Here is an 18,613-nt window from a genome sequence, read left to right as displayed (position 1 = left end):
TTTAGGGGAGTTTGATAAAATACAGATGCTTAGGTCTCATTCTTAGAAAACCAGCAAGTCTAAGGTAATCTAGCAAATCTATATATTTAATTATCATGCAGATGACCTGAATGCCAGTGGTGCATAGACCACACTTTGAGAAGCACTGCTCTGTATATGAGATGTCAAATATGCAGTGTGATTTATTTTTTACTCTAATGTCATAGATGCAATATCATTTTCTCCCTTATGGATGCCCAGTTGTTTTAGCACCATTTATTATGATGACTATTCTTTCTCCACTTCCTGGTTTCATTTTTGTCATGAACCAAGTGTACATATACATGGGCTCTGAACATGAACCTCCTATTTTGTTTTTTCCGTACAATTCTTATCATCCATTGAAAACATACTTTGAGAAATCCCACTGTGAATAAAGGGCAAAGAAATCTTGGAAAACTCCATGGATCATTTTGTGACTGGGTATTGTATCCATAAAATTTGGAGATGACCATTTACAAATCAATGCTCAGTTTTTCCTGGGATCCTCACGGGCCTACCAAGTGCAATTTTTGGTATTTGTAGAAATTGGTTTACAGCTCAGTAACATCCAGGAATTACTCTTTTTCCCTCTCAACTGTCATTATTTTCCTTCTCCAAATCCTCTTTTACCAAATCAGCAGTAAAACATGTTAGAAAGCAAGTCATCTTTTATTAAGAGCATCCTATCTTACATTCAAATGTCATTAAGGAAGAAAGATGACATATAGACATAGCAGTATTCACCTCTAAGTTTCTGCTTTTGAACAAACCTTCCCCCTTCCTGCGATTTGCTGTTGTCTCAAATGGGGTCCCTACTGTCAATTCAGCATCATTGAATCCAATTTAAAAATGAGAAAAACAGAGTATATATATTTGCCCACTGGTACAAAAGGCTACCTTTTAAATATAGCTTGATGCCAACAAATAATTTTGATATACTGTCCAGCAAACTCTTAAAAATATCTTTCATTTTTATAGTATTATATGATACAGGTTAAAAAGCATTTGCATTGAAGGGTAGGGAAACTGAGGCATAGAGTTGTGAAAATTATTTAACTAAAACCATCAAGGAAATTATACAAACAACCAGAGATCCCACTGCCTTGTTTTTCAATGAGTTCTGGGCTTGGAGGCAGTTACCCAGCTGGATTTCCAAGAAGGGCAAAAGCTGTTCATTAGAAATGGTTAATGCATATAAAAAGGGGGGAAAGAAGAAAAAAGAAGGAAACAAACCATAAGAGACTCTTTTTTTTTTTTTTTTTTAAGAGACTCTTAATGAGAGAGAACAAACTGAGGGTTGATGGAAGGAAATGGGTGGGGGATGGGCTAGGTGGGTGATGGAGATTAAAGACAGCACTTGTTGTGATGGGCAATGGGTGTTGTATGTAAGTGATGAATCACTGAATTCTATTCCAGAAACCAATATTGCACTGTATGTTCACTAACTAAAATTTAAACAATAATAATAATAAAAAAAAAAAGAAATGGTTCATGCAACACCCAAGTGTCCATTTACATCTGCAGTCATAGATAGTTAAACACTGACCCAGCTGGCCACAGGAAGTGTGTGGGCTAAGTGAAGGGATGGCATCCAAATGATTATAGTATGGCCACCTCAAATTCTCAACACTGATAGCTTTGAAAGTGTTTTGTTATTGTTTTTGTATTGTTTTCCAGTATAGGGGTGTGGTAAACTCAGATGAGGCTGTGTTATGTAGTAAGTATCCTTTCTCCATTCTCTGTCAGTGAAAAGCTTAACAACTAAGTGTTGAAAGAACTTCCATTGTTCTACAATTGGGCACACAACTCATGGAGACCAACTGGTGACTTGATAGTCACTTGGGGAGAAGCAAATGGATTTGAAGACCCAAGAAATCACCCATGCCCACTGCACTAATGGAAGAAGTTCATGGGCTTTCTTCCTTCTGCACAGAGTCTAGTTTCTCTTTCTTTCGTGCACAATTAGCTGACTTTTTTTTTCTCCAGTAGCTTATGCAATTGTTGGCTACTGTGTGTGTTGACTATATTTGTATTTTCCCTGCACTAGCAGTCATATTTTATTGTTAAATTGGAAATAAGGATCATTATGTTGTAAGCTAAAGTTGAGAAAGGAAAGCAAGTCATCTTTGAAAAGTCCTTTTCTTGGACAGCCACACCCCTGATAGGCCAATGGACAGTGCTGGGAAGAAGGGTGGTGAGCCTTGCATTAAGGTGGAATAGAAGTTTCTCAAGCCTCCTCAATATCAATAATTCAGGGACAACTGGGTGGCTCAGTGGTTGAGCTTCTGCTTTTGGCTCAGGGCATGATCCTGGAGTCCCGGGATCGAGTCCCACATCAAGCTCCCTGCATGGAGCCTGTCTCTCCCTCTGCCTGTGTCTCTGCCTTTCTATCCGTGTTTCTCATGAATAAAGAAATAAAGTCTTAAAAAATAATATTCAGATTTCCGATCTGTTCCATTGGGGATGCTGATTCAGAGGGGTTGGGATATGTTCCTAGAATGTGTATTTTAACAGCCACGTGATTATTATCATTAGGAAGTGTAATTTTGAAGATGTGAGTCCAGTCAAGGAGGTCCCTGATTCCCAGATATCCCCCATTGTTCCCACGGAGGCAATTTTTTCTTTTTTAGTCCTTTGCCAGCCTCTGTTCTGTACCTGCCACCAACTGCCATTTTGTCCCACTTGGGCAGGTTATTCTTACCTCAGATTCTCATGCCCTCATCACTGTACCTCAGCCTAGAGTCTCCACCCCATCTCAAGTCATTCCCATTCTACATGTCTCAGTCACAGTGGTACCAAACGATTTGTTTTTCCATGCCTATCCCAACCTCTTCAAATCTTTCAACTCTTTTCATGTTCCATTTCTTTTTCTTTTTCTTCTTCTTCTTCTTCTTCTTCTTCTTTTTTTTTTTTTTTTTTTTTTTTTTACAGAGGGAGAGAGTGGGGGCTAAAGGGGCAAAGGGAAAGGGAGAGAGAGAATCTCAAGCAGGCTCCACAACCAGTGTGGAGCCTGACACAGGGCTTGATCTTAACAATCCTGAGATCATGACCTGAGCCAAAATCCAGAGTTGGATGCTTAATCAACTAAGCCACCCAGGTGCCTCTCACATTTTATTTTCTTCATGGAATAGAATACCTTCTCTCACTAGTTTACCCATTATGCTTCCGTTTCTTCTTTAAGAACTCAAATATCACAACCTTAGGAGTCTTCTTCAGCTGCCCCAGACACAGTTAATTCTTGTCTGGTGTTCTCATGGCACTTTGAACCTCTCTTCCCTATAACATATGTTAGGTGGTAATGATCTGTTTACTTGTTTGTATCTCTCAGCGGGCAGCTTGGAGAGGGACAGTGTCTTTATGTTTATATTCCAGTATCTAGCAGAGTGCCATGTACATAATAGGAATTTTTAAACATTTGCTGAATGAACTTTAGACTTTAATGACTATATATTAAATTATTATTATCAAATAAAAATATATAGATTTATTTATATAAATTCAGATATTTATTTATTTGTTCATCCATTTATTCAGACAAATATCTTTTGGGTCCTGATTATATGCTAAACATAAGTGATTCAGTGATAAGCTAAAAATACACACTGTCCTTGCTTTCATGGAGCTTTGAGGTAAGAGAAATATATTAATACAATAATTATGAAATTATATGAAATACAAAATTATATGAAATTATATGAAATACTAAATTATGATGATTTGCTGCAGCGAAGAATACCAAGGATAAGCCTATGGAGGCAATGAAAGCACATAATGTGGTGGGGGTGGGAGGTTAAAAGCTGATATAAGTGCTGATAATGAAAAGAAACCATCTAGGGAGGGAACAGAGTGAAGAACCTTCACTCTGGAAAAGGGAAAAAGCCTGTTCAAAGGCCCTGAGGTGGGAGGAAATATGGCAAGAACAAGGAACTGAAAGATGGATCGTATGTACAGAGTAGAGAAAGCAAGTAGATCTATGGCTCAAGAAAAGACTGTCACTTAGGGCCAAGAATTTTCATCAATCTTATTAAGAAGTTGTGTCTTTATTCTAAGTGCAATGGGAAACCAGTAAAAACAAAACAAAGGAAAACAAAAAAACCTGAGTAGTTTGGTGACTGTGTTATTGCAGTTTTGTAGGGACTTATACCTATCAAAGAATGATTTGCTTTACTATTTATTTTTGTTTTGACCACACAAACTACTTCAGGACAGGAATCATGCCTCACATTTCTTAGTGTTCCCAGCATCTAGCACTATATAATAAATAGAGTGGGCAACCAGGAGATGCATGTTTCTTGTTTTATTTCACATTCTTGAGAGTGAGGCTTTTTGTAAACACAGAAAGAAACTTAGTTAACTAGACCCACTGGATAGCCTAAAATGACATAACAATTTGTGTTTAAATTTGTGAGAAACATGTTTGATACGGTGAGTGGACAGCTGGTTACCCACAACAGTCAATCTATGAAGACTGTTTCATAAGTGCTTGTGAAACTAGTCACAGTTTGAAAAGAACCTGTTTCCCTTGCTTAATAAAGTCATTTTATCACTCATGACACTTGGAGTTTTGCCATTAGGAAACAATACTAGAGCTGTAATGATGCTTTGGACTTTAGGAGTCCTGTTTTGAAAATGTAGATAAATACCTAATTGGGAGTAAAAGATATATTATATTTATCAACTGACATCTGTGGAATATTTTGATGGGGTTTTAAATATAAAGGTAATTGTGTATCAGGGAAAGATCAGGGGCATCAGTGATATGGAAGTGAAATCTGCCAGGTGGCCTCTTCCTTGTTTTTGTTTTTGTTTTTTAATTTTATTTATTTATTCATGAGAGACACAGAGAGAGAGAGGCAGAGACACAGGCAGTGGGAGAAGCAGGCTCCCTATGGGGAGCCAGATGTGGGACTGGATCCTGGACCCTGGAATCACGACCTGAGCCGAAGACAGACGCTCAACCGCTGAGCCACCCAGGCGTCCCTCACTTCCTCAGTTTTGCTTCTATTGTTGCCTCTAGAAATGAAAGTCATTTTGTGAATGATGGTGGTGATTGTGCTACTGACCAAAGCTGAATCTGACTGGATGTTGGTTTCACAGTGAAACAAAGAGTACTTTTCTTCATAATCTTTAAGACACTATGAAGTGTAATGATATCAATGAGGAAAAGTGCGATAGACTTTGTGAGATAAGTTGCTTTGTCATACAAGCTGAGCTGGTGGCTCCATAGCCCCAAAGCCTTCATGATTCAATGGACTTGTCAAATCAACTTCTTGGAAACAGTTCTTTCTGTAAGGCCAGGATTTCATTAGAACTAACATTAGTACTAATATTAGGTGTACTTTCTGATCTTCCACCACATTTTCCCCAGACTTCTTTATTTGCCCTATTGCTCAGTTAATTTCTAGTTGCTGGAGGGAACAAAAATGAGAAAGGAAACCTTGGTTGATGTTTTGGGGCAAGGGTGATTTTTCCAGAATATTCCATGAGGATTTGAAAAATTAAGAACTCTGTATATGACAGGGACACATTTCCACCATGCACATTCAATGAGACTTTTCTTATTTCCCTCTAGGGCTTTCTCCACTCTGCCCTGTGGATGTCTATAGCATCATTTTTATATTTAGCAATTGTTCCTCATTAAATGTATTATGACCATGGCAAATCTTGAATTAAAAATATTTTTAAGTGAATAAAGCCATTCTAACATTAAATATAATTGCTTTATTTCCTCACAGGAGATGGCCATAGATCTTGTTTGGAGTTTTAATAAATTTTTTAAAATCACCATAAGGAATAAGGTTCTGATTATGCAAACAGCCACACTAACCAAAAATGGATCCATTTTTTTTTTAACCTTTTCTTCTGAGAGATACTCATCTCAGGTCCTAATTTTCCAATAAGTCTGAGTCAGTGATTAGCAAACTAAAGGCCAAATCTGGCCAGCAGCCTTTTTCTGTAGACAGATTTTTATTGGAACACAGCCATGACAATCTATTTAAGTACTATCCAAGGCTTTTTTTTATTATTATTATTACAACAGCACAGTTGAGCAGTTGCAACAGAAAGCACATGACCTGCAATGCTGACAACATTTATTATTTTACAAAAAAAGTTTGTTGACCTTGGTCTAAGATATGTTTCTCTATATTCTTTGACTATTGACTATGCTAGAAGCTCCTTGAAAGCAGAGACCAAACACAATTTCTCTTTGTATCTTTAGTGCCTCTCACACTGTCCTGTTGGAAAGAAGTGCTCAAGTCCAGAATGAAAGAAAGTAACTTAATTCAGCTGTATAAATAATCCTGCTACCCTCACCCCCAACCTGAAAGACTATGGGAAAGAACCACTGAAAACCAGACATAGGGTGATTTTCTCCTAGGATGGTTTTTTATTGATTTTCAGGAAGATCTGTATCAATTACTCTGATCCTGGTGTTCTGAAGAGGGTTGCTGCTGCTCTCATTTAAGCAATTCAGGGATGGAAAGACAGGGATGTGGGGGAGGGACCAATGCAACTTTTGCTGTCCCATGAGAATTGGGGCAAAGGGATTTATGAGGAGGGCCCAATGTCTGGGTACTGGGCAGCATGGTCAAGGAATAGCTAAGCTGGCATCTTGGGTTGTTTGTATTCCCAAAATTACTTGCCCCAGCAGGCAAATTCTGTCTCAACATTTGGTATTATGTGAAGAATATTTTTAGGAGGCAAATGTACTCCTCCATTTATCTCAATGCTCTTGTTGACTTTCCCTACATATGTAAATGTAGATTAGTTTTTGCAAAAAAAAAAAATTATAGATCTAATACCTTGCTTGAATAGGCATTGGAAAGGGCTCAGGAAAATACTCTTGGCCAGTTTCCTTAATAACCAAGCCAGAGGTGGCAATTACATATAAGGTTTATTATCACTCTGGCCCTTCTTCCCCTTCTACCGTCAGATATCACTAGTAGATCCCTACATTCTTTCTGACATAGGTAGCTTCTGAATCCTTCTTAAAATCTTCCAAGTAACTGCCACCAATTAGAATTGACACGTGAGATGAAACCCTACTTGCCAGAGCTGGTTTTATATATTTCTAGGCGTGAGGATCTTATTCTATCTCTTATTTCTTCCTTAGCTCCTTCTGTGGAAATCTATCCAGGCCCTAAAGGAATGGGGGAGGCTAGGCAAGTCTAGGCATTGTCCACAGAATGCTGAGCAAAACATAGATGTGAGGTGATCAGCTGGAAAAAAGCAGAGACACATTGGAAAGTCACACGAAGTGGACATGGAAAAGGAAGGAAGAGCTAGATTAAGGTAAACATTGGCATCCAGGCCAAGACATTTGAATGTAATTTGGAAAGTCAGTGTTGCCGAAGGCTGGTAAGGGTGTTAGTCAGAGATCTCTGGAGAAACAGAACCGATAGGATATGAATACACACACACATACACACACACACACACATACACAGAAAAAGAGACAGACAGACAGAGGAGTAATGGTGGGCATTTGTTTTAAGGAGTCAGCTCTTGTGAATATAGAAGTTGGCAAGTTCAAAATTTGCAGTGCAGGCCATCAGGCTGGAAATTCCAGCAGGAGCTGATATTGCAGTCTTAAATCTTAAGGCAGTCCGGAGGCAGTCCTTCTTCAGAGGACCTCAGTCTTTTTCTTAAGTCCTTTACCAGATTGGAGGAGGCTCACGCACATTGTGAAGGGTCAGATCATCTGCTTTGCTCAAAGTTTGTGGAATTAAATTTAACATCTAACAATTTCATAGAAATTATTGGTTAGGACAAAGTGGGTTTATTTAGGTGAAACAGAGTTGATTTAAAGAAAATTATTAAATAAATACTGGGTGCAGATGGTATAGGGATATGTCAAGGGCATATGTACGAAAATGGCTGAGATCAGAGAATGGTAAGCAATCGAATCACTATACTCTTGTAATAAGGAAATGTCATAAGGAATTGGAGTTTTAAGGAGATTAATTCTGTTGCCTTGAACAAAGGCCATTGGCAAAAAATATTCACCAACAAACAATAAATATGAAAATGTCCTCTCTTGTTACAGTAGTGAAATTCTGCCTTTTTTAAAGATGCTAATTTTTTGCTAAATTTCCTGAAAGTAAGTTTCCCAGTCTGCTTTTTTAAAAGTAGCGGTTTATTTAAAACAAGTAGTTTTAAATTTTATGTAATCTTACCAGTTGGGTCTTTTGCTTTATGATTTCTTAAAATGATTTTAAGCTTAGAAGGTCATCTTGGTTTTTTGAAAAATTATTTATTTATTTGGCAGAGAGAGAGAGAGAATACAAGAAGGGGGATCAGCAGAGGGAGAGGGAGAAGCAGACTCTCCACTGAGCAGGGAGCCCAATGCAAGGCTCCATCCCAGGATCCCAGGATCATGACTTCAGCCAAAGACAAAGGCTTAACCAAGTGTCCCGCCCAGGCACTACTCATCCTGGGTTTTAAATTCACAGATCTATCACCTTGTTTGAATGGGCATTTGGAAAAAGGGCATTTTTAAATATTTTACTTTTTGATGTACCTGGACTTATTTTGTTATACACTATGATGGCTGCATCTAAACTAATTTTATTTTCCCTAAATTCCTACCTAGTTACTCCTGTACAAGTTCCTTTCTGGTAATGTCATTTTTATTTTCTAGCAAATTCATACACAGATCTAATTCTATTTCTGCACTAGCTCTAGTCTATGTTTGGTATCTGTACATTGTTTCTTATTTCAGTAGTAAATTATTTCAATGATACGACCTTATATTTAAATTTAAATATATAGTGTGGCTAGTCCCATCTCATATTCTTTCTTCAAAATTTTCTGTGATAAACATATTTTTCATCCTGAAAACCTCAGAATCTAGTCAGATTCTCCAGAAGTTTCATAGAATGTTAATTGGATTTGTGTAAATCATGAAGGTTATAATAAATTCATGTATAATTCATTTATGTATGAATTTATGCACATTTTCAATCAACTTTTGATGTTTGTGACTATAGAGCACAGATAAGATTAGAGTCAATGAATTAATCTAAAATAATAATGAAGACATTTTATCTCTGTTGCCTCCTTCACTTGAGCAATTTAGATGTATAAATAGCCAAATTGAACTTAATTCCCGTCATTTTTGCACCTAAATATCTGGCCTATATATAATCCAACAATCAAGAATTAAAAGACTGGCCTCAGGAGAAGAATAAAAGAAACAATGATAAAATTGTCAGTGAATGAATTTAGATACTCTTGAAGGATAATTCACATTTAAACTTTTATTTTCACTTTCATTTTAATTCCCTAGGACTTCAAATGGAAACCCATGATCCCATCTGCAAGGATCTTCACCTGCGTGTTTTCAAAATTCTTTTTCTCATTAGCTTTGCCCTTCTTATGCTGTGGTAACTGCACAGCCTGTTTTGGCTCAGGCTAATTCTTGGTACTTTTGAATCTCTCTTGATAGCAGAAAGCAGTGATCAGACAGGTTGAACAATTCAATGGAAATGTAATCTGATCTCATTTTAGCCACATGTAAGAAGCAACCTGCTGTGAACCAGAATTGTAATCAGAATTATCTGATTCCTGTGACCCTTCCTTCTTTCTCTGCCCTGGTGAATGATGGCTAAGGAAATTTAAGGCATGTAAAACATGTACCGTTGATTTGTTGACTTGGCCATTGAACCCAACATCTTGCCTTCTTGCAGGTAAAACTACAGATCACAAGTTCTAGGTTGTATTTATAAGGGCAAAGCATTGACATATATTCACTTAAGTTGCTTCTTGACTCAGGAATGTCTTCTTTCCCTTTAAGCTATACTTCCAGCATTGGAGCCAGGTGGGAAAGCAAAGCAAAAGCAAAGCAAAACAGCAACCAAAACCCACAAAGTGGTTGGTTAACTGTTGGTAAAACAGCTGAGCTGCAAAGAAGGAGGACCTGCAGACCAGAGCTGACATGATGTGAGTTTGGTCAGTTCATGGATGTGAAGGTAAGAATCCTCTGCAGCTGGCTAAGGAAGGCCAGTTTCAATGCAGGAAAACCAAGAATGAGTAGGGACAGTGGAGAAACAGGAGAAGAGAGGAAAACTAGACATAAAATGACAAGGAACAGAAAACATAGCAAACTTTAGTGTGGGGGGTGACCCCTGTGACATTGCTGAGTCCCTGTGATCACATCTCCCTCTATTTGCCCTTATGTAGTCCTCCGTCTTTGAACTGGAACAGGGACTGTGACTTATTCAGTCTAGAAGTGGCAGAGTGATGCTGTACTACTTCCTGTATCTATACGGGAAGCCTGAGAAGTTCTGCTTCTGGGCTCTGAGCCCTGATGTGCTCTATAGAGGACTCTGTGACCCTCCTGGAGCTATGTGGAGAGGCCATGGGAGGAAAGCCCAGCCAAGCCCAGGCCCCACCAATGGACTGCATCCATATAAGTGACCACTGATAAGATCAGCAGAAGAGTTACCTGATTAAGCCTGGCCCAGATTGCAGAACTGTGAGCAAACAAAATGTCTTTTGTTTTAACCCAGGAAGTTTTGGGGCTTTTGCTCTATCACAAAACAGGACTGTTAGTATGATAATGAAAGAGAAGCAGGAAGGCCCGAGGCCCAGAGGCTCTGCTCTCTGGGACAGTGTGGTGTGGAGTGAAGATGCAGGCCTGCGACCATGGCAAGCTCAGTCATAGCTTCACTTTTTACCTTTTGCTCTGTGGTCTGGGGCAAGTTATTTAGTCTCTTGGGCCTGAGTTCCATTATCTGTAAAATGAGAAAAATATTTCTTCCCTCACCAGAGAGTTAAGAAATGAAATGAGTGAGACTTTGGGGCACATATTTAGTACCCATCAAACATGAGTTTGTTCTGTTCCATTTTTCCTTAGAGTTCCCTCCCTCACCCCTGCAGGGGTGACCTAAACCACATTAACTCTTAAGGAGAGTCTTGTACCCTGCTAAAGGTCATTCTGTCATAGGTCAGTTTTATACTCTGTATGGATTTGATAAACAACCACTGTGTATATATGAAAAAGAAGGAATCCACTAAATTCTAAGTGATGGATATTTATTTTTTTTATGATGGTAGGTTTTGGGGCCAGTGTGCATTTGTGTCTATATGTTGAAATTTATACTCCAGCTCCTCTGGAATATCACAGCTGTTTATTAGACCAAGCTTGAGTCATGAAGGAACATTATATTCAGTTTATTTGTTGGTGGAACATGTGAAGGCATACATTAGATTTCCATTAGATTTTCACATACAAAAAGTTACTCCCTCTATTATTTGTAAAGCTCACTTAGGCAAAAACTTCACATTTTGAGGCAGCACTGGGTAAAATTTGGTGCTTACTGAACAACTGCCTTCATATAGAAAGTGTTAGGACTCCAGAAAGAAAGGAGTCCTACATAGTGTGTCTGAATTATGTTAAAACTGTGCAGAATCCAAGTTTCCAAGGCTTCTGAGAGAAAATACACGTATACACACATACACACATACGTACAGGCCCACACACACATGAAAGAGAGAACTATGGAGGGAAGAAGTAAGCCTGCTGTGGCCTCAGTTTCCCACTTATAAAAAGAGAAAGCCAGACTAGAAGGTTCTCCAAGGTCATTTCCAGCTCTGAGTGCAGCACACATTTCAAATCTGTGCCTGTATTCACCCTTTGTGGACAGTGAGATTCAACAAAGGTTGTTCTCCAGCATAACTTTAATTGCAGAGCTTTAATTAGAAAAATAATCAAAATTCTCTTTCAGATTATGGTTTTTAAATTTTATTTTTAATTGTTTTTATTGTTTCCATTTTATTTTAAAAGAGAAACTAACAGAAGCTGCCATTTGCCAAATTGTTGCACACATTTCCTTGCCATAGAACTGCCCTAGTAAGTTAACCTGAAACAATTTTCTAAATGTATTTTTAATGAGAAAATGAGATCCCTGAAATTTGTCTTCAGCATATTTTTTTTTCCTTTAGACCCCTTATAGGGCTCTGGGGTTTCCAGAACTCAGTGCCAAAAGCATGGCCAAGGAATTCAGCTCAGTTTAGTAATTACCTTGTGTTAGTCTCACTCAACATCGTTTTTCTCCTAATGGTTTAGGAAAGCCATTCAAATGCCTTGATTCTAGTCATAAAAGTTCCAAAGGGAAGGGTAGGTGAATGTGGATGGAATGTTTAGCTTCTTAAAATGGCCATACCCAGAGCTTATGCAGAGTTAATTCTTATCAGGGACTCTAAAGAAGAGCAGGTCAACGTAGAATGCATGAGAAAATGAAAGAGGTGAAGTAAACCTGGGAGTATCATTCCCTCTCCAATTAGGACTCATGATTATAGCAGACATTTATTTTTGCCCCCTCTCATGGCACAAGGGAAAGAAGGAGCTTCCCAAAGTCTCCCTGTGTGCTTTCAAAATGCTGACTCACTCCCAGATTTCACAATGGAGCATTTACATCAGACCATAGTTTCTCAGACATTTGGTGAGGGACCAGTTTGCTTCCTTCCCTACTCCCCCAGACACAATGGACTGATAACTTGCATAAAAGAAAATGATGCAAAGAAATTACTGAAAAAATGACACACAAAATAAGACAAACAAAATAAATATAAGCCACAATTTTTCATTATTAGACTCAATTACTGTCAAATTGCAATAGAAGTTTCTTTCTAACCCTCCTCAGTTTCTATACTTGTTGCAGATGGTAACAAGGATGTGAGAACCAGTATCGATGCATGAACCACAGTTTGAGTAGCACTGGCTAGGACCAGCCCAATAGTATTATCCGGTTCCCAGTAATGATCTCAGGAGTGTTCCTATGACCTGAGCTGGTGCCATTCACCTGAATGGTGGGACTCAAGTCGAGAACACTGGGACAAGTCTGTTTCTCCTGGCTGGATGCCATCTCAGCACTATAAGTAAGAAGTGTCTTGAGAATGAATCAACACTGGGAGACAGAACCTAGGGGTAGGGAGTCAGAAGCTCGATCTACTCCTATATTGCAGAGAAATATAAGTCAATAAATTGAAATGAAGCAAGACAGGATTCATCCGGTTTTCTATCATCTGCAAGGGAATCTTATGTGATACAGTGATGAACTTGCATATTTCCTCATGAACTCTCAACCAGCTTCTCTTTTGACAGTCATCCTCCAAACAGAGTGTGTAATTCTTCCAGCTATGAGCTTCCCACTGCCCTCCATACAAAGTTCAAGTGTCTTAAACTGTCATGTAAAAGCTGTCACAGTTGATTCCCTTTCTACCTTTTCTGCCTAATTTTTTGCTATTCTCATTCTCTGGAACATATCATGCTTTAGTGTGACCAGACGTGTATTTTATATATGTTCTAGGTTTCTCGTGTTTCCTCTGGCTGGAGTGCATTTACTCTTCCCATACCCTTTTCTGAGTTTCTAAGAATAGATCCTTGAGAACATAAGGTGTTCATTACTTTTAAAAATTATGCATCCCCATCATCCCTCCTGATTCAAGGGCTAATTTTGGGAATGTTGCCAGGAGGGCAAATCAATGCCCCCAGATACTTGATAAAAGTTGCATTTAGACCCCAGAAATCTCATTTTATAGGGAATCTAATATGGTTTTAATATTCAAATCTCAGAAAGCAACAAGCTTACAGGAAGTATGACTTTAAGTTACCATAAAAATGAATAAGCGAGCAATGATGAAGACCTACATCCACACCAAAACATGTACAGAAGTAGCAGATTTATTCATAAAAGTCAAAGTAGAAACAGCTCAAATATTCAACTGCTCAATCTCTAAATACAACATGGTATGTCTATACAATGGTATATGATTTGCCATAAAAAGAGAGAAGTACTGATACATGTTACAACATAGATGAACCGGGCAGCCCCGTTGGCGCAGCGGTTTAGCGCCGCCTGCAGCCTGGGGTGTGATCCTGGAGACCCAGGATCGAGTCCCACATCGGGCTTCCTGCATGGAGCCTGCTTCTCCCTCTGTCTGTGTCTCTGCCTCTCTCTTCACTCTCTCTGAATGAATAAATAAATAAATCTTTAAAAAAAAAAACAACAACATAGATGAACCATGAAACATTATGCTAAGTGAAAGAAGGCAGATACAAAAGGCCACATATTGTATGATTCCACTCATATGAGATGTCCAGAACTGACAAATCAATGGACAAAGTGGATTAATGGGTAATGTAGGGTGGAGGCAGGAGGAATGAGAAGATTGAAAGGTGAAAGAAACCCATGGGGAATGAATTTCTTTTTAGAAAAATGAAAATGTTCTAAAGTTGATTGTGGTGGTGAATGCACAACACTCTTGAGTACACTAAAAACCACTCAATTGCACACTTTTAATGGGTGAATTATATGGTACGTACATTAAGACTCAATAGTAAAAAAAAAAAAAAAAAGACTCAATAGTGGTCTAAAAAAAAAAAAGAAAGAAAGTTTGTAGGAGCTTTATTCATAGTTGCCAAAACTGGGAACTATATAAAGATGTCCTTCAAAGGGTGAAAGGATAAATCAACATCCAGACAATGGACATTATCCAGCGCTAAAAAGGAATGAGGCATTAAGTCTTGAAAAGACATGAAAGGAAGCCTAAATTGATATCATGATGTGAAAGAGGTAAATCTGAAAAGGCTACACACTGTAGGATTCCAACTAGATGACACTCTGGAAGGAACTCTGGGAACACTTGGGTGGCTTAGTGGTTGAGTGTCTGCCTTTGGCTCAGGTGGTGATCCCAGGGTCCTTGGATTGATTTGTACATCATGCTCCCCATGAGGAGCTTACTTCTCCCTCTGCCTATATCTTTGCCTCTCAGTCTTTGTCTCTCATGGAGAAATAAAAACTATAAAAAAAAAAAAAAAAAAAAAAAAGCTCAAAACACTTCTGAAGACAGTAAAAGACAGTAAAATCTCTGGTTTCCAGAGATTAGAGGGGCAGGGTGGGATAATGAGGCAGAACACTGATGATTTTCAAAGCATTGAAACTGCTCTGCATAATACTATAATGGAGCATACAGTGCATTATATATTTGTTCAAACCCATAGAATGTAAAACACCAAGAGTGAACTGTAATGTAAACTATGACTGAGCGAGAATGATGTGAGGTGTCCTGGTAGGCCCACTGATTGCAATAAATGCCATAAATGCCCCATGCTGGTTCATGATATTGAGAGGGGGAAGGTTCTGTGTATGGTAGGGAGGCAGAAGGGCATATGGGAACTCTGCACTTTCTGACCAATTTTGCTGTGAACCTAAAACTGCTCTAAAAAATAGTCTAGGGATCCCTGGGTGGCGCAGTGGTTTAGCGCCTGCCTTTGGCCCAGGGCGCGATCCTGGAGACCCGGGATCGAATCCCACATCGGTATCCCGGTGCATGGAGCCTGCTTCTCCCTCTCCCTATGTCTCTCTCTCTCTCTCTCTCTCTCTCTCTCTCTGTGACTATCATAAATAAATAAAAAATTAAAAAAATAATCTAAATAATTAAAAAAATAATTAAAAAATAAAAAATAAAAAATAAAGTCTACAGGGAAAAGAAGAGGAGGAGGAAGGAGAAGAGGGAGAGGAAGAGGAAGAAATCCTGTGAGGCTCATCTTACTTGGCACCAGCTATAAAATTTTCCCTGACCCTTCTCTCTTCTCCTTCCTGGTAACAGAATTAATTACTACTTTATTTGTGTTTCCATTGTGTTCTTATTCCTACTTGCTTTAAGATTCATATCACTTAAAAAAAAAAAAGATTCATATCACTTTATTATAGTTGTTTGCAGGTCTCACTAAACTATTACCTGCTCAAGGGCTGAGGCAATGCCTTGTTTTGTTGGTATTTCTACTGGAAATATCCAATGCAACATAGTAGAGTTCAATAAGTTTAGTGTGTGAATGGATGAGAGACATCTTACAGCTAGCTACTGTTTTAAACACAGTTTTAAAGGATTTTGCCCCAGAATCTGTTCTTCAAGCCTGAAAGCAGCTGTCCCCATGTGGCTGATCCCAGGGACAGTGATAGAGATGGCAATGAGGGAGCACTGAGGACTGTCCCTAAAAATGGAGAGCATATGGAAATCCTAAGGCAATGGCTTATCTAGACTTATCTATATGGAGTCTCTTGAAATAGAAGCAAATTATTCTACTAGAGCTTTTGGAAAATAATCCTCCTTGGAGACCATATAACCAAGTGCAATATGAAATCCAGGACCAGACTTATGTGGTGACACAGGTCAGCTGGAAAGTTGTCATGGAGTTGGTGTGAAGATCTCACTGTATCAGAGGCCATCCCTGCCATCTCTGGATGGCTGCTTAAGATGCTCCTGTGAAAGCTTTCTTATAAGGCTTAGGGGTAAGATGTATGTAAAGTGTGTGAGATGCCTTCCTGAGAAGGCATTTAAAAATTTAAAAATCTGTTATTCATTTACACCTTACTGAGAGTTATACCAAAAAAAGCAGGTTTTCAGAGGGTAGTAGAGAAAACCAATGTAGACATTGGTGCCAAGAGTGAAAAGGAAAAAGTACCTAATGTGGTGATAGAGTAATAAAGAGAACTTCTCTTCACAAATTTGCCAGGATTTATTGGACAAAGTGAATATTCTTAGTCACAGAGCTGCTTTAATTTAGGAGTAAATAGGGTGACTGTTTTGGAAATCGTTTTTGAATATTGTTTAAAATAGAGGTGTTGAGAGCATTGGGGATTTCTTTGTCAGCGTTCTGCTGCTTAGTAGCTGAGTGATCTAGAGAAGTCACCCTCTCTGAGTTTAGTTTTGTTCTTTTATAATAGGGACATAATGATACCTGTCCTGCTTACATCATGGGGCAAATGTGAGGTTGCTCCAGTAAAATGCTTTATAAATTAGCAAATCATTTACATTTGATACGAGCATAGAGAAGTTAAGTGCTGTGAAACTCCCTTAGTGAATTTAAGAGGAGGTAGCTTTGGTGGCTATCTATCTACCTACCTATCTATCTATCTATCTATCTATCTATCTATCTATCTAATGTACCTTTAATGTCTTGTTCCTTTCAATTTTGAAGGAACTTCTACTGGGTTCTGAAAAATGTTTTAACTCAATGCACATAAATGTTCATAAGGATATCTAGCCAAAATAGGCACTTTTAAAGGAGAAAAGCCTTTCTTTGAAGATCTTCTCAAAGAATCAGTCATTTTTTTAAAGATTATTTCTTCATTCATTCATTCATTCATTCATTTATTCATGAGAGGCACAGAGAGAGAGAGGCAAAGACACAGGCAGAGGGAGAAGCAGGCTCCATGCAGGAAGCCCAATATGGCACTCGATCCCGGGACTCCAGGATCATGCCCTGAGCCGAAGGCAGACACTCAACCTCTGAGCCAACCAGGCGTCCCAAGAATCATTAATTTGTATTAGAAGATTAGGAGAGGTTCAACATGCAGAGTTGCCATTCTAAGGAGCATAATGTTTGAGCATACGACCCTCAGTACTTGTCACTTTGCTCATCTGTCCCAGGGATCAGCTGACAATTCACAAATGCACCAGGATGCCTGTCCTGTGTACTTGTGTAATCCTTGGCTTGTGTATGCTCTCCCTAGAATAGCATGATATCCTTAAGGACAGAGACCAGGACTTACGGGTACTTGTGTCTTTTTGGTTTCCAAAAGTAAATATTTATGAAATGAAAACATGGCCGGGACTGCATGTCAAGGTGAGGAGGGAGCAACACCTCTTGGCAGATTTTACCTTCCAGGCAGGTTACCTGTTCCTGCATAATTGAAAGGAGACTCTGCTGGGTCAGGGTGAAGGCTGTCCTACCCTTTCATAGATCAAGTTAATAGTGCTAGGTCAGAGGTGTCAAATAAAGGGCTTCACAGTTTAAGAAAGACATGAGAAGTTAGGAGGCAGTTCAGAGGACAGCAGTCATGAAGATAAAGAGTTTTGAAATATGTAGGCGGAGTAAAGGGAATTATTGGGATTATTTGAACCTTACAAAAGAAGCCTGGAAAAAGTGTCACAGGTCGTTGAAATTTGAACATACCTGGGGATGGGATGGTGACATAGGGTGGAGCTTCTCAACCCTTTCTCATGGCAAGGCACTCTTAGAAAAAGATTATGTTTAGAGGGTTCACAAGGGCATCCGGTGAGACTCTCCAAGACGAGATTCTGCACCGAGGCTGGGACACTCCTGGGCCCCACTCTGCCACCAGAAGACTGAGGGGATCAATAGCTTAGCACACTGCAACCTATCCCGGCCTTTGAGGACTGATATGAACTGTACATTTGTGCTCCTCCCTAAATTCCTATGTTGAAACCCTAATTTCCTATGTTGAAATCACATCCCAATGTGATGGTATTAGGATATGGGGGCTTTAGGAAATGTCATGAGAAAGGGGCCCTCATAAATGGGATTTGTACCCTTAGAAAAGAGACCCCAGAAATCCCTTCTGACGTATTTTCTGCCCCATGAGGATTGTAAGGAGAAGAGGTACCTGTCTCTGAAACAAGAAGTGGGGCACAACAGACACTGAATCTGCCTGTGCCCACAACCTGCACTTCCCAGCCAGCAAAACTATGAAAAAAGTGTGTTGTTTAAATGACCCAGTCTACAGGATTTCTATTACATTGCCCCAAGTCACTGACAAGGGATTTGTATAACTATTAGGGA

At 39.0% G+C, this 18,613-nt stretch overlaps 1 protein-coding gene and 1 long non-coding RNA gene across 5 annotated transcripts in view; one reads left to right on the top strand and one right to left on the bottom strand.

The window, feature by feature from the left end:
* LOC140638926 (spermatogenesis-associated protein 31D3-like) overlaps positions 1-18,613 on the top strand; it is a 189,900-nt gene that overhangs the window by 148,372 nt on the left and 22,915 nt on the right. For 3 of the 4 annotated variants that reach the window (XM_072837092.1, XM_072837059.1, XM_072837071.1), the window contains one exon: positions 9,818-9,992. The gene's annotated coding sequence lies outside the window, so the exon portion shown is untranslated. Of the gene's footprint in view, positions 1-7,135; positions 7,315-9,817; positions 9,993-18,613 lie in introns of all 4 variants that reach the window. The other variant, XM_072837081.1, reaches the window with a different exon arrangement.
* Positions 13,673-18,613, bottom strand: part of LOC140638965 (uncharacterized) — a 28,611-nt gene continuing 23,670 nt past the window's right edge. The window contains exon 3 of the long non-coding RNA XR_012035884.1: positions 13,673-13,994. This is a non-coding gene — a long non-coding RNA (uncharacterized lncRNA). The remainder of the gene's footprint in view (positions 13,995-18,613) is intronic.

The sequence above is a fragment of the Canis lupus genome, chromosome 1, assembly GCF_048164855.1.
Source record: "Canis lupus baileyi chromosome 1, mCanLup2.hap1, whole genome shotgun sequence".
Lineage (NCBI taxonomy): Eukaryota > Metazoa > Chordata > Mammalia > Carnivora > Canidae > Canis > Canis lupus.
Note: the sequence above shows the minus strand (reverse complement) of the source record. Positions and strands in the feature narration are given on the sequence as shown.